This window comes from Streptopelia decaocto, assembly GCF_964273445.1.
Source record: "Streptopelia decaocto genome assembly, chromosome: 2".
NCBI lineage: Eukaryota > Metazoa > Chordata > Aves > Columbiformes > Columbidae > Streptopelia > Streptopelia decaocto.
Genome location: NC_138655.1, coordinates 63,921,329 through 63,933,388, shown reverse-complemented (window position 1 = coordinate 63,933,388; position 12,060 = coordinate 63,921,329).

Here is a 12,060-nt window from a genome sequence, read left to right as displayed (position 1 = left end):
AAGGCTCCTTATAATGTTTTGGAAATATGTAACTATAATGATTCTTGTGATATATTACAGGAGAAAACACCTTTGTAAACAATGTTTCCTATGGAATCTCCTTAGGTTTAAAAATTGGAAGTCACCTCAGTCCCTACTTAATTTGTCTATGTTTAGCTTAAGGATTACAATAAGTACTTCCTCTTTTAACCACATCTCGCTCCAGTATATTTATTTTTGCTGCTGCTCTTGCCTTGCTAAGTCCAGCCTGCATTGCTGTGCTTGGTACCAACACGTGGGAACACGCAGTTCTCTCAGTCTTGAAGGCTAAAATGGAAAGCCTCCAAATGAGGGGAAAGAGGAGAAGATGATGACATCTGTGCAAAATTATCACAGTGATGTGTTGATCTGACATATTTTTTACTGTGTAGCGCTTTATTTACATTAAAAACATCTAGTTTTAACATTTTGTCAAGGAAAATTTCATGATAGTGATATGGAAAAGAGGTTTGTTGGGTTTTGCTATGATTGAGAAAAAAAAGAGGAAAACATGGAAAACAGGAAGGGATGAGAAAACCTATGTTGCACTGGAGACAGTATGGACACATGGACAGTAAAGTTGAATGGTTGATTTGTCACAGAGGTGAGGGAGGAGGAGATGGAGGTGACTGTCAATCGGCAGTGACACAGTTCAGTGGCAGATCTGAATGTCTGGCCCAGACCTCGCTGCTTCCACCTACAGTAAGGGAAAAAGGTGGCTAGATTTCTTGCCTTGGGACTTCTCTTTCGGTTTTTGTCATCTTTCTTTGCAGTCTATGAAGTAATTTTTACCTAACAGATAAATCTTAAGCATCCCTTTTATTTCATTAGGTTGTCAGAACCTGTGGTAGCACTGAATAGCAATGCTTGTGATGTTCTTTTGAGTTCTTTGCATTTTTATATAATTCAGATTCAGATTACCTGGGTGCTATTTAGGTCCAAGTGTGTGTGGGGACAGCTGCTGAATGTTTCTTTGAAGGAGCTTTTTATTAAGCCCCGAGGAACCTGAGATATGACTGGCAGAGGAACTTCCCTATATCTCTTTATCTTCTTCTTGCCTTCTTGGGAAGGACTCCCTTTTCAACTCATGGTTGGATTTTGAAGGCATGGAGAGTTCTTCATTCCCCCGCCTGCCCTCAGAAACCGTAAACCTGCAGACTTAAGGCCTGACACTGAGATGGCACAGTCTCCGTGTTTTGGACAGATGAACATGGAGAAATATCAAAAAAAGAACATTGTGGATGAGGTCCTGTCTCTGGAGGGTGGTTTCTTTGTCTCCTGCTGGCTGAGAATACTGAGCAGGGAGAGGCAAGGAGGCCTTTCTGACTGCAGACACTTCTCCTTTGCAGAGTGCCTGTGTGAACCGCTGCTTGTGGTAAAAGAGATAACCCCCCCTCCCCGCCGAGCTGCTGCCCGGAGGCAATGGGCAACATTGGGAAGGTGAGTGCTTAAAAAAAGGCATGGAATGGGGAAAAGTGTATTTGGAAGAAGAAGAGCTAAAAATAAAGGCATAATTGTAAATGACAGCAATAATTAGAATTTTAAAATGTTAGGGTTGAGACGGGGGAATAGTTATTATTTTTCAAGATAACTTTTGGAAGGACTGAAAGAGTTACTTTCTCTCTACACTTTTATATATACTTTATATATACAACACTTAACGTGCTTTACCAAAACAATAAAAAAGTCTTAAAGCAATACACTCTGAAATGTCAACAAGAGAATGAAAATTTTCAATAACATTATGACTTCCTGAGAAAATTATCGAGTTGGCTGGAAATTTTTTTTCCAAAATTGCTGATCAAAAAACATTATAGAAACCTCCTTTCATTATATTCCCTAGTTTTGCCTTTTGCAATGAAGGATTGTTCCTGAATTAATGTAGATTCTACTGTTTAACTACTCTATCATTATGCCAATTAATTCAATTTCAGAGACCGATTAAAGTTTTCCCTACTATTGAACTTCAATGTTCATCCCTTGATTTTCCTTCATATTTCTGTACTTCTTTCTTGTATCTTTCTAAATGATTCTGCTAATGAACCAATGTAGAGTTTGCACATTTTAAATATTTGTTGTAGATGTAATCATAACTTAGCTGTCATTTAGCCAGCACTGTACATGTATTTCTCTTTTCATCTTGTCTTTTAGTTTAGTCTTCCCTAATTATTTTTGTAGCTTTTCTTTGAACTTAATCCAATTTGTCTACATTTTTCTGGTAATTAGGTGCTGATAGCAGAAAAGCATTTGGACAAATTCCACCTGTTATGTGAAGAATCTGCTCCTTTTATTTCTTTGTACCTTTCTCCTACTAGCTTTTGTTAATGGCCCCTGCTTTTTCTGTTTGAAAAAGCAGTGTGCACTTGATTTCTAGCCACCTTTACACATGTTGAGTGATCCATTTTGCATTCTGTGACTCTTCTACAGTTCATTTCTGTTGACTCCCAAAATTACTTCCCCTGTTATTTTTGTATGTGGAAGAAGTTAGATTTGTTCTGCCAGTGGTTGCTGGAGCAGTACGGTTTTCTCTCTTCAGCAGTAGAAGTTTCTCTGGTTTTGGTTGTTTTTTTTTTTTAAACTTCTGCTATTTATTTATTTATAAATTATTTACCTAATAACTTTAGCAGTTTCTAATGCTTGGCCTTCATTTATGAGTATGCACAAAGCTGGTCTGTTAAAATAATATTAGTGTGGCAAAATGAAGATCTCAAAGGAAAAACAGAGTTCTCATTGTTTGGGCAGTATTAATTTTGAGACCTCCTTCGCTTATATGATGCATCTTTAATTTATGATTATACTCTTTTTTTTATTTTATTTTTTTTATTTTTACCTAGAATTCTGTCTTGCTAAATGAAAGGATGGATAACACTGAGTGCCAAAAATCTTCTGCATCGCTTCCTTATGCTTCAGCTATAGCATCTTTATTTTACGGGAAAGGCAAATATGTGCGAAGGAACCTTTTATGAGATGACATAACAAACTTTTGCTGACGTTAGGACAATTTCTGTCAGTGTGGAGACTGAGCAGTGCTTTGGTCTTCAGAGCTGGCCATGAAGATGCCTGGGAGTGCACACTTTGCAGTGACCTTGCTACAGAACTGAGTGGTCAGATCACACTGCTGAAAGTTAGTACCTCAAGCAAGACATACCAAAAAAGAGGACCACAAAAGATTTCTTTCTTGGGGCAGGGAGGGAAATTTGGAGATTTCTATGAAATCTGTGGGATAGTTAGGAATAGAAATGAGCTTACCTGAGTCGATTTCTGCTTCCTAAATTGTACATCTGCTCTCACCTTGAAGTCCTCTGCCTGCTGTGTAGTGCTTGAAGCCTTGTAGAAACTGAGGCAGGGACAGAATCAAGAATATTAAGTGCCCTGGTCTTTGTGTAGACACCATTCTTTCTGTGAGGGGGTTATCAGAAAAAAAAACAGGATATGAATGTATAATTTAGACCAAATTATTTTCCTTGCAGATGGGGATTGATTTGGTGTCTTAGTTTTGGAGTTTTCCAAACTTTGAGTGCTAGATCTTAAAAATTATTCTTCAAATGTTAGTTTAGAGAAAGAAGGATGGAAAGTCACTTCATTAGAAGACATGGTCTTCTTCTCATCGTTTTTATGTATAATTTTAACACCCCTAGTTTGTTGAATTGTTTTCTGCCAATTCATTTAATGAAATGAAGTTTAACCAGTTCAGTAGCTATCTGCTATGGTTTGCAGGCCAAGCAGCAGAAGATGGTGTGACCCATAACACACTGATCAACTCCATGATACAAGCTACTCTGTCTATACAAAAACATAGTAATTGTTATTGTGTTGATTTTAGGGGTCATCCTGAGGTTGTCTGCAAAACAGCGCTGGTCTCTGTTGGCAATAAGTCTGCAAAGGTGACTTGAGGGGAGGCCGGCTGGTGTCATGCATGATGTGTGGATCTTTCTGATACGATAAGTGTGTGTATCTGTCATGTTGTACTGGCAGCATGTAAATGCCTTCTGTATGTTGGTTTTTAATATGCTTTCAGTCTGCTTAATACATCTTTGCTGCTTTAAAAAAAAAAGATCTTCTGTCTTCTGATCAAGAGGAAAAAAAATGTGAGTAGGATAATGTTATGACATAAGTTTTCTTACTTGCTTTCCTCCCACCAGACCTTTCTTTTCGCATTCTGAATTCAGCCATTCTCTGGCAATTGTATGCTCAGTCTGAGCAAGACTTAGTGTGTGCTTACACATCCGTTTTGCAGCACTGCTTCCCCTTGCCCGGAAATCAGTGCCTGCCCAGTGCTCCGTGCCCTCGCCTTCCTTCCCCAACTACCTGTGGAGCTGTGTGGCAAGAGGAATGGGCAAGGGCAAAACCAGGCAGTGCAATGATCAAAGTGCTTGTCTGTATAAATTGTGTATTTCGGTTTTTTGTTTGTTTGTTTGTTTGTTTGTTTGTTTTTTTCCCAGTATATTTGCAAAAAGAGGAGACACCATAGTGGCAGAATGTACAAATTTGTAAAAAAAGTCTGATTTAGTTCCCCTTACAGAGTGATTCCGTGAATTGGTAAGGATTTCCTTCATCTCACAGTGGATTATTGTATAACAGGCCGTGTTTTATCAAATGCTAGACAAGAACCTCAAAGCTTTACTTTAAGATTATAAGCTTTTATCTCAATGGAAGATTATAAAAGTTCCAGGCAGAGTGACAAAAATTAGCAGGTGGTTTGAAAGCATTCAGAAATCAGATGTTGAGGACCAGTCTATCACAGAGTAGTTGGACAAAGAAACAATAATCCGTAACTACTATAGACTATCATAAAGGTTTTGTGTTATGATTGAAAATGAAATGATTTAAGGAAGTATCTGATAAAATGATTCCTTTCAGATTGTAGCCATAAAAGGAAGCCAGGAAAACTGAAGAAAATTTTGTATTCAAGGAGGTTTGCAAAAAGAAAAAAAAAAAAAGACCCTTTCTCTATTTTGTGAACTTTTCATTAACAAGTATTTATGAACACTGGATTTCTGTGAATTATTTTTAACAAAGTAGATTTTGGCCATACTAAATAGTTCCAGTAATGTATTTATTTAATTGCTCATTGCTACCACAAAAAGCCTTGATCTTTTGGCATCCAGTAATATTTTTGCTTTTATCCTGTAACCAAATGTTGCTAGCCACAAAATTATTTTAATTTTGTCATGATTGCACTTGGGATACTTGCTATTCATTTTGGTTTTGGCACTCACAGCATAGAAACCTAACTCAAATAACCAGTCATGTGTTTGCAATAATGTCAAGGAATATTTGGCAATTATTTCACTGTATGATTCAGGAAGGTGTTTAACACTGATCTGATTGAATCTGGGAATAATTGTGGGTTTATGAAATCAAGAATGGAATTCTAAACTAAACACTGAATCATCTCTGATAGGAACACAGCAATTGTATTTTGTCAATAAGATGGGGTTTTAACTGGAAATCAATACATAACAGGTAAGGAGTGACTAGTAGGCCAAAAAATCCTACCAAAGAGGTTAGGAGGGTAGCTAGGCAAGAATTTATGCTTTGAGCTTTACATTTCAGCTTAATTATGTTTCATATTAGTGTACATAAATGGGTTTTACAGCATCCTTGAAGTCACTCAGCCTCCTGTGATTTTTTTTTTAAAGTTAATTGATTTGTGTTGCTTTATTTGAGATCCCTGATATTCAGGATGTTCAATTACTGGTTGCAAAGGGAAAGAAAGAGTTAAATACAACCTCAAATTTTATATAACCAATAATTTAAAAATCAAGTTTTGGTCTTTGTCTTGCTAAATGAGGAAAAGAGAGATTATTCCAAAACATAAGCATCCTGGAAGTAGAGGTGAGCCTAATAGGTAGGTAGGGAAACAATTCATTGCTTACGGAAAGAATAGTTGATACTACCTGATTGAGGTCACAACACAGGAAAAAAATTAGAAAGTAATGTAATTTATCTGATCATTCCTATTGGTCTTGTTAGGAGTTCTGTAATGGGTAACATAATTGATATGTAAGAGCACACTCTGGAACAGAGTCAGTTTAAAGCATTTGGTAAGCAGCAATGATAATTAGGACAGAGAATTTAGTCTGGTTAGATTAGATTTAAAATCTCAAATCCTTATTTTCTCTTAGGACTAGTTTACATGTCTTTACCAATTTTAAGAACCAGGTGATATTATCAATTTTATAACTTACAGGTGGAATGAATATGGCATAAAAGCATCTTTGCTCAAAAGGTTCATAATATCAACACAGAAGGAACTAGGTGATGGTTTTAGTGTCATTAGTGTGGTGGTTGATGGTATTATTGTTGTGGTTATCATCATCATCATCATCATCTCAGATTTTCTCAAGATCTCCAGCCAAACTTGTTGAAGCTGGATTTAGGTGCTAATACTTTCTGCCAGCTCCTAGTGATTAAGCATAGTGGGATAGGTACATACATTAAATTTCAATGGCATTTTCCCATGGATAAATATACTCAAGTTTTGTTTCACATAGGAGTGTCCCAAATCTACCAAGAAATAAGGGTCATTAGGTAATTTTCTGTTTCCTATTGAATTATGTGATAGCCTGAGAAGAAATTACCTGAGTTGTGTTCTTTTCACATCATTGAAACTCAGAAGCAGAGTAGCACTTCCACAAGTAAATATACAGCTTCAACGTGAAAGAAACTTCCTGAAAATTTGGAAAAATAATTTGCCAGAGATGAAGTGTCAGATAGCAAAAGTACTGATTGGCTTTTGTTGCACAAGTCCAGATCTATTTCTGATGCAAGAAGAAGATTTCAATTTTAACAGGATAGTTCCAACCATGAAACAAAACCGGGCCTGTGAATTATTGGTTAGTTTAAGATAACATATAAGACAAACCTTTATGTCTGGCCATATATATTTGAAATAAATTACAAGTAGCTGTTATTAAAAAGTTTTCAGGATGAACAGGCTTTTCTGGTTTGCTTTGTAGAGGAAAGTACTATTAGAATAGACAATAAAACACTTATATTTACTACTGGTTGCCCTAACCCCTCCGTTTTACTTGGCAGAAAGCAGCAAAGAGTGTTGCTACTCTTTCCCTTGCTCCCAAGCCTCCACAAGAAAATCTAGCCAAGGTGGCAAGATGACATTTGGCATAGAAAGGATCACATTTTCTCCTGCCAAGTCCAGATAGTTCATAAATGCAGGTGAAATGTTGCTCTCACTGTTTTTTGGGGTGTCATTCTCAGCCTCCTATCAGCAACATACATTAGCAAAGTGGGAAAAAACTTGAAGTTTCATTCTTAACAGGTACAGATATTTATTTGTGTCACCCCCCAGCATACTGATATTCTGGCTTACGATACGAAGGATGCTACTTCACTATAACATCTAACTTGACACTCAAAAATTGCAGCCTCTCCTTTCTTGTAGATGGATCCCAAAGAGGAATTATAAACAAGTTAAAATCTATTACAATTTCTGTCCAAGCATTCATTCTGTGCAGGAGGGATGGATAAACAAGTTTCACTATGAATCTCAGAGTCACATAATGTATTAATTATGGTAAATTCTATCAAAACCCAAAAGTTTTAAGCATTTTTTGATTCTTTGTCATAAGTGAGCACTTTGGGGCACTTTTGATGTACACTTAAAGCCATTCCTGTCTTGCCTTTTCCTTAGCTCAAAAACTTGCCTTTGAAGGTGAATAAAATACAGCTGTTGTAGACTGACGGCTAGGACTGCAAATTACTTTTTGATGCATTTTCAGATTTGTTTTGCCAGCTTTTTTGCATTTATGAAAGCTAAAATTCTTTTAGTAAAGTCTACTGAACATTATTCGAATTGTAGACATTGAACATCACACAGTTGTATTGTGAAGGGATACATGCTTTGCTGGAAGAGAGCAGTCTTTAGAAGGAGGTTCCTATTTAAACATTTACTTAAATAACTGTAGTTTTGAATATTGTAATTTCTATATGACAGAAGCACATTCATTATGTTGAAATATTATAAGAGGCGCAAAATCAATCTACCTTGCCTAGAGCTTTTCACATGACTTCCTGATTCTTGTCCTTCTTTTCTTCACCCACAGTAAATAATTCTGAAGAACAGAAATTGATAGCTGTCTTGGTGGAATTTTGCTTTCTTCAGAGTCTCCTAGAGGACGTTGCAGCTGTCAAATGTGGGAATTGCCCAGAGCAGAACTGGCAAAGGAGATGATTTATGGATCAAAGACATTTCTTCACCGTGACCGTGGTGAGGCACTGGAACAGTCTGCCCACAGAAACAGTGGATGCCCCACCCCTGGGTCTGTTCAAGGCCAGGTTGGATGGGGCTTTGAGCCACCTGGTCTACTGGAAGGTGTCCCTGCTCAAGGCAGGGGGGTTGGAACTAGATGATCTTTAAGGCCCCTTCTAACCCAAACTGTTCTATGATTCTATGATTGCTGGGCAGTGTAAAGAAGTGGCCTGTCACTTATGTAGGACCTATTTATTAATGACCATTTTGAGTTCTTAAATGGGAATTGACTACAAAAGACCTTTTGGGATAATCTTCTACAGAATGGTGAATATCCTTCTCCATTTCTTCATTGCCTCTTTAAATTTTCTAGGGTTGTTTTGTTTCCTCCTCCATGCCTTGTGAGGCTCCATGTGAATGCAACATTCAGCTGTTCTGACATCCAAACATTTCAAACAATATCTCTGTGCTCAAGAAGTCTTATTTTTCAGTGAAGTGGATTTGTTCTTTTGTTAATACCTTGTTTAATATTGTTCTACCATTCAAATGTAAGTTTATGAATATTCAAAAAATACTTACTCAGAAACGCACCCATTTTTATACCACGCTGGTGGAAGAATCCTTGCATTAAGCAAATCTCTCTTCTTTTAACCCTTCTTCAGTCTACTGAAAGTCAATAGCCCAACAACATTGCAGCATCTGCTTTTCTTGCTGCCAGGCTGAGAAAAGGTGTATCTACAAAAGCATTCTCCTGTCTATAGTTACTTGCATGTGCTCTCTCACCTCTCTTTCTCCCTGAACTGAGACTTCTTCAGAAAAGAGGTCCATGTTGGCCACTCACTAGTCTCTAAAAACACCCAGTGGTGAGATGTGTTCAGGTTCTGTTCAGATGGATTGCTTGAATTTTGTGGCTGGCCTGACTTGCAGTGGAAAGTTTTTGAACGTATTTGAGAATCCAGAAAGAACTTGGAGCTTGGGTTGTGGAATTTAATAGTTGCTGTTCATATTAAAATTGCTGCTTCAAAAAACTCTTTGTGAGCAAGCATAGCTGTCTGATGAATACTGAGCTGAGGTGCTTGCTTCATTCGTGAAAATTTTGTCATCCAATACTTGAAACAGAAATATCTAGTAAAATAACAGGTATTACAGATGTTTATAATTAGGAGTGGAAAAAAAAAATAAAATTGCCACATTTTGAATGTAAAGATTCAGAACTGTCATCTATCTTGAAGACAGATGTATTTATTTTACAGTTTACAAACAGGAAAACCATGACACAGTGTGTAAAACCAAGATAAATTCCTAAATGAGACATATTGACATATTCCCCAAGGGAATGTCTGCACTGCATTAGTTCCACTGTGGTAACTTCTAAGTGTTGTGTTTACCTGCTACTCTAAACATTTTATAACAGGCTTTCCCCTGACATATTTAAGTAGAAGGAAGTTACAGGTGGGCTTCTTTGTTCAGTACTTTTGATAGGTATTTACCATAACTCTGGGATCAGTCTTAAAAAATGGAAAATAAACATGTAATTGTTAAGTGACAGATGTTAACAATGCAAGCAATTAACTGTGAGTATTAGGCATAAAATTCAGCTGGCTTTTATATACATACTTTGTTTACATGTAATCTTCAAGAACGGTTTTTCGTAGATCCAAAACTGCTGCTATTCAGGTAATCTTTGTCTATGACCTATAAGCTTGACAGGCAAAAGAATTTTAAAAAGTCTCCTGTGTTGTGTGAAAAAACTCGGGCAATGCTTGCAAAAGTGTATACTTGCAAAACAATTGCTTCTCCTGCTGGGAACAGTGCAGTTCCCAGGCAGCTCCTGGGTCAGCTCATTGAATTATGTAGACCTTTGAAAGGTCCTGAACATCTTGATTACATAGGAAATATGATATTGGTAGAGAAGAGGTTATGGCAGATGTCTTTGTTTCTTGCAAACTTAAGCGAACTTAAGGTTTTCTAAATATGAAATGACTAAATTATGTATTACTTAGAATTCAGTGTCTCATTGCCTTCTTATGTCTATTCCCTTTTTTTCTGTTTCAGAAGATGTTAAAGCACCTGACAATTATTAACTGACTTGGGACAAGAGCACCTGGTTTCCATAGTCTAGTAATGATGCTCAGGGAGATGTACCCAAAGATGGACAACTGTTATCGAGAAATGATACTGTTCTTGCTGAATAATGAGATTTTACAAGAAAAAAAGACTCTGAATTTCATAGCAAAATGATTATATCTGCCAAGAGGACTGAGATTTCACGAGCTTTCTGAATATTTTTTAGTTTTTTAATAGCCAACAAGAAATTTTGGAATCAGTCCATGGTGAAAATTGTAATTACTTCAGTAACATTGAAATCTCAGGTAGTAATTCTAGTTGAACAGACCACTTAAGAGAAGTTATTTTTTAACTTGATATTAAGATTTTTGGAAGAGACTTATGCTCTAGCATAGTCTGTCCATCTGCCCGTTCTACACTAAATCTTTTAAATTACTTGGTCAAATTCAGCCAAACCTGAGTTACCTGTAAGAGTTCTAGTTTAGTTTATGTTCCCTCAAGGTCTGAAAAATTAGGAGCTGCATGGAAGAAAGAGACTTAAATTAATGTGTTGCTGAGGAAAGGGTAGGCAGAAAGGAAACACTATATATTTTACTAGGCAGCAGTGGACTAAGTCTAACTTTGGACTATCCACATTGCATGTGCTCTCTTGCCTGGTTGGGGTGGCATGATGACAAATGATGGTGTCACATAGGTTTATGGGATGAAGGGAACCATCTTTCATTACCTCTACTACTCATGGAAGAGCTCATTTGACTGACATTGCTACCTTAGTTCAAAAAGAGAAGATTCTGAAAAACCAATATCATATTCTTTATTAAACTCAAGTCTTAAATAAGGCTATATATAATCATTTTAATTTCTGAGGCTTCACAAGTAATCCCGCTTAAATATATAGAGAAGATTTATTGTAAGATGTTAGTGCCATTTTTCTTGATTATCACTTACTTACAGGCTTCAAAGTCCTCACTTCAAAGTATTTAAAAGCCAAATGTGGTGGTGTGGTATTTTCTTTTTTTTTTTTTTTTAAACATTTTTTTTTCTTTCTTTTTTTTTTTTTTCTTGCCACAGCATCCAGTAACCTAATAAAAGGCAGATTATACTGATGTACTGTGAAGCACAGGGGATAATTAAAATAGAAGGATTTTGTACATGTCTACCCCATACAAATGTGGGCTATTCCAGGACTGCAAGCAATGTAGATAACTTTGTATTACATCAATGTTTTAAAAAAATAATATTTTTCTTGAGTGTGACAAAGGACATGCCAGAAAGGAAGCTTTGCCTTCGAACTTAAAGCCATAGGGACTCATGCTCACTTGGCATTTCTGCTAGAGGAATCCTTCTAATGACACAGTCACTGGTGAAGCATTGTTCTACATGGCCTTCAGTAGGTGGCCACAAGGATTCTGCACAGCAGTGTTTTTCCCTCTGAACATAATACTGTCTTGCAAGCAACCTACAACTGGCCAATCTGGTTGTGCCTGGTATACCAGCAGGCTGCCTTTATGGCACTCTTAAGTCTCTGGGCATTCTCGGATCCATGTCTGGTGTCCCCTTTGACATTCCTCTGTAGGAAGAGATGCTTCTCAAGGCACCTCAAGGCATCCTTCAAAGGTCAGTCCAGACCTGTTCTTTGGCTTGTCAGCACACTTTAGGTGTCACTACTGAAGGTGCGAATTTCACTATTTGAGAAAAGCTTCAGTGACAAATAGTTTTCCTTTAGGTGAGAACCTTTTAAGTAGCCCATGGAGGGCTCTGAA